Source organism: Protopterus annectens, chromosome 13.part0, assembly GCF_019279795.1.
Source record: "Protopterus annectens isolate FY-2018-M chromosome 13.part0, PAN1.0, whole genome shotgun sequence".
NCBI classification, from domain to species: Eukaryota; Metazoa; Chordata; order Ceratodontiformes; family Protopteridae; genus Protopterus; species Protopterus annectens.
Window position 1 is genome coordinate 584,038,436 of NC_056747.1, and position 3,744 is coordinate 584,042,179.

The window sequence follows — 3,744 nt, forward strand, 5'->3', positions numbered from 1 at the left end:
AGAAACTGTGGAAAACTGATGCTTTTGGTTTTTCCTTGAACAGAAATGAACCTGTATGTTTTTTCACTGATATTCGGGGTACTTCTGAAGATTCAGAAAGAATCCCCCAAGATCACTGTGGTGACTCCGTACTGGCCCAAATAAAAGTGGTTCTTCATTCTTTTGTAAACTGACCAAGGTCAATTACCAGAAGCTTTTGTACAGATCGGAAATACTCACACAAGACAGGCGAGCCTCATACATCCTACAACTGCCTGCCTGGCCTACAGGATATTATCTTTTAGACACCTGTTTTCACAGGTTGTGCAGTAAATAGTAATGAAGGCAAGAAAGCCTTCTACTAGGAAATAATGTATCAGCATCTGGAAAGGGTTTTCTAGTTGGTGCTAGGAAAAGAGCCAACGACCATTCAGGGCTAGTGTTTCTGTAGTTTTACAGAATACGTTTATCTACTATCCTCTGGCTTGTCTTACTGCTCTATCAAGGTTCATTTGTTGCCCATTTCAGCATATCTGCCCAGGGATCCCCCTTTTTCAATGCACTCTCGTGTGAAGATGTTTTTTAAAAGGGTTTTACATAAGAAGACTCCCAGAAAAACAATGGCTCCTTCTTAGGATCTTAATTTTGAGAATCTGGTACCTGCTGTATTTGAACCAGCTCACCTGGCTGACATAACGTTGATACATGGAAAGCAGTTTCATTCTTTGCTCTTGACTTCTGCAAGAAGAGCATCTGAGTTGCAAGCTCTTGTGGTGGAATGACCTTATCTCATCTTCCACAGAGATGGTGTTTCTTTGAGAACTAATCTTTCATTTTTTTCTAAAATGAGGGTTTACCTTAACCCAATCTACTGTTTAACCTGTTTCCTTTCCATAACAGCAAAATGAGGGAGGGAAGGATACCTTGGATGTCCACAGACACCTCGAGTACTATCTAGACAAAAAAAATCTTACAGAACTACTGATCATTTCTTTATTTCTTATGAAAGTAAAAATAGACCACCTATGTCAAAGCAGACTATTTCCAAATGGTCCTCTCAAGATATTACCTCCACAACAAAACTATTCCAGGCAGGGTCAAAGCTCACCCTACCAGGGCCTTGGCTTTGTCTAGGGTCTATATTAGAACATCAAAGTTTCAAAACTTTGAATGCTCTAATATCGACCCCTATTCTCAGCGAAAGCTGAAAACATCGAACACACAGAACAGCGAATTATTTCCTAAAAAAAAGAAAAAATTTGCTGTTCCAAAACACATACAGAAGCACACCATGCCCTAATTCACCTACCCTGCCCTAACCCTCACGTCCACACAATCGCACACTTACCTGACCCACGCCCTAACCCTAGCTCACCTAACCCACCCTAACCTTCACATTCACACAATCGCACATATACCTAACCTGCGCCTGAACCCTAACTCACCTAACCCTCATGTCCACACAATCGCACACATACGTAACCCTAACTATCCTAACCCGCACTCAATCACACACTTACCTGAACCCGACCCATAGCTTTCCACCACAGCGCTGAAAATACTGAAGCAACAGAAACGGACAACCAAATTCTTTCCCAAGGAAAAAATTAGGTTTGCTGTTGCTTTGATATTTTCAGCTTTCGCTGAATAGGGGTCGATATTAGAACATTCGAAGTTTTGAAACTTCGATGTTCTAATATAGACCCTTTGTCTATGGCTTTTTGGACAGAGATGGACTCTAGAAGTATTCTAGAAGCAGCAGTTTGGTTCTGCATACTTTTACAAAACACTATAAACTAGATTCTTTCTCCAGATCTAAGACTGGCTTTGCCTGGACCATTCCCCAAGGGGCTTCTGGACCCTTTCTCTTCTACCTCCCAGTTATTTTAAGTAATGCTAATCTAACCATGTAGCTAAGGTCACTGCAGCAGTGATACATATGAAGACCATAGTACAACACTGTAAGTAAACTTACCATAACCGTATGTTCTTTTAATCACTGCTGCAATAGCCACTCCCTCCCTCCCTCCATTCCACTTATTTTTGTGTTCCAGGATATTAATGTCTTTTTTTTTTTTCCATTTCCAATCATTGTCCTCCCTTTCTCAGTTGGCACGAAAGCTCTGAAGGGCATGGCACCCAGCTGTCTTTTCAGTTAGCATTAAATTGACTAATATTTTATGTCTGTGGGAGGTGCCCTGAAGCTTTGGAAGCTGGCTGTTACACCCAATGCAGGATATATCTTGTACATAGCTAAGACTACTGCAGCATTGGTCATTTGAACATCTACTGCTATTGCAGGGTTACTTACACAGCTCTATTTACATACAATTGCTGGAAGAGGGGGCTATTGCAAGACAACAGTGGTTATGTAAGTAGGATGCAAAGGGTTTTAATAAGGCTGCATGCTACCTCTAATCTGATATACTTACTGACAAAAGTGAACTATGTTTATCTTGAGGTCAAACCTATTAAGGGTAATGCACCCCATGAGGGGAATTATAATAACAAATTATCTGTGGTATGTTGCTCAACCCTGGGATAAACTATATCTCTAAACATGATTATGTACCTCTTTGGATCCTATACCTCCTTACCTCCCCTTCTTCACTCACTTCCTAACTTCAATCAGTTTAGCTCCCTGGACTCTCTATCAAAATTTGCCACGACCCTGTTTTTTTTTTCTCTCACTTTGGTTCATAGGTGGTTACTAGGCTAATGACCTTTTTTTAAGACTAGCTATGCATCCCAAATCTCTGACAAGTTCTGGTACCCTTGATAAATGTAAGCAGGGGCTTGGGAGATGAACCATTTACAGGTTGCCTGTGTCCATTAGAGACATAAATGCTAAACCAGGGATACATTTCCTGTTCCCCATCCAATTGTCCAAGTTACACTTGAACTGGGTTAGGGAGGAACTCTGCTTCACATGGATGGAGAGCCTGTTACAGAGGTGGGTAGTCTCTGGGATACATACCTGTCTCTCCAACAGGTCCTATTTATAAAAGATGCGAGGTTTAAGTCTTTAGAATGGGCAACTCTAGTGCTGTTAGTTTTGTGGATATGCAGGAGGTCCATCAGAGTGGGGTCTAACAATGTCCTGCATGCCAGGCATAGATCTCCCTTCAAAAACCTGTAGTAGAATACAGGGATACGGCCTTGAGGCAGTCTACATAGGACAGGTTACTTACTCCCTGTATTCTTTCAGTGAGCAACCTCTGTGAACATTCAAATTGATGGATATGCCTGGTTAGCTACATACCAAAGTGGGCATTGTACTCAATGATAGGTGTCATGAAAGCCGAATACAGTGAAACAATGACTCCCTTGGATGTAGATGTCATATCTTTGTAAGTTGTGCAACAGAATGATTTCATCACTACTGCAAACACATGGTGGTCAAAGGCTTGATTTCTGTCTATGTGTATCCCTAAGTCCCCGACTTCTGGGTCAACTCTTAAGAGGTGTGTTGTCAATATGACAGTTACTAGTGGTGGATGACTTCCTGAAGGATACTGTTATGTATTTTGTTTTAATCCATGGCTCTTGTTTGTCTGTGTCAGCCCTTCCTGGAGAACATTTGTGTCAGTGTGGGATTCAGTAACCGCTCCTATTTGCAATCATCTGCAAATTTAGTCAGCCAGAGACCATTCACAGTGGCCTCGGCTTCAGAGAAGTAAATGCCAAAAAGAAGCAGTCCAAGGACAGATCCCTGAGGAACTCCACTTGTGACTGGCCTCTTTGTAGAGATTAACTTCCTAGGTT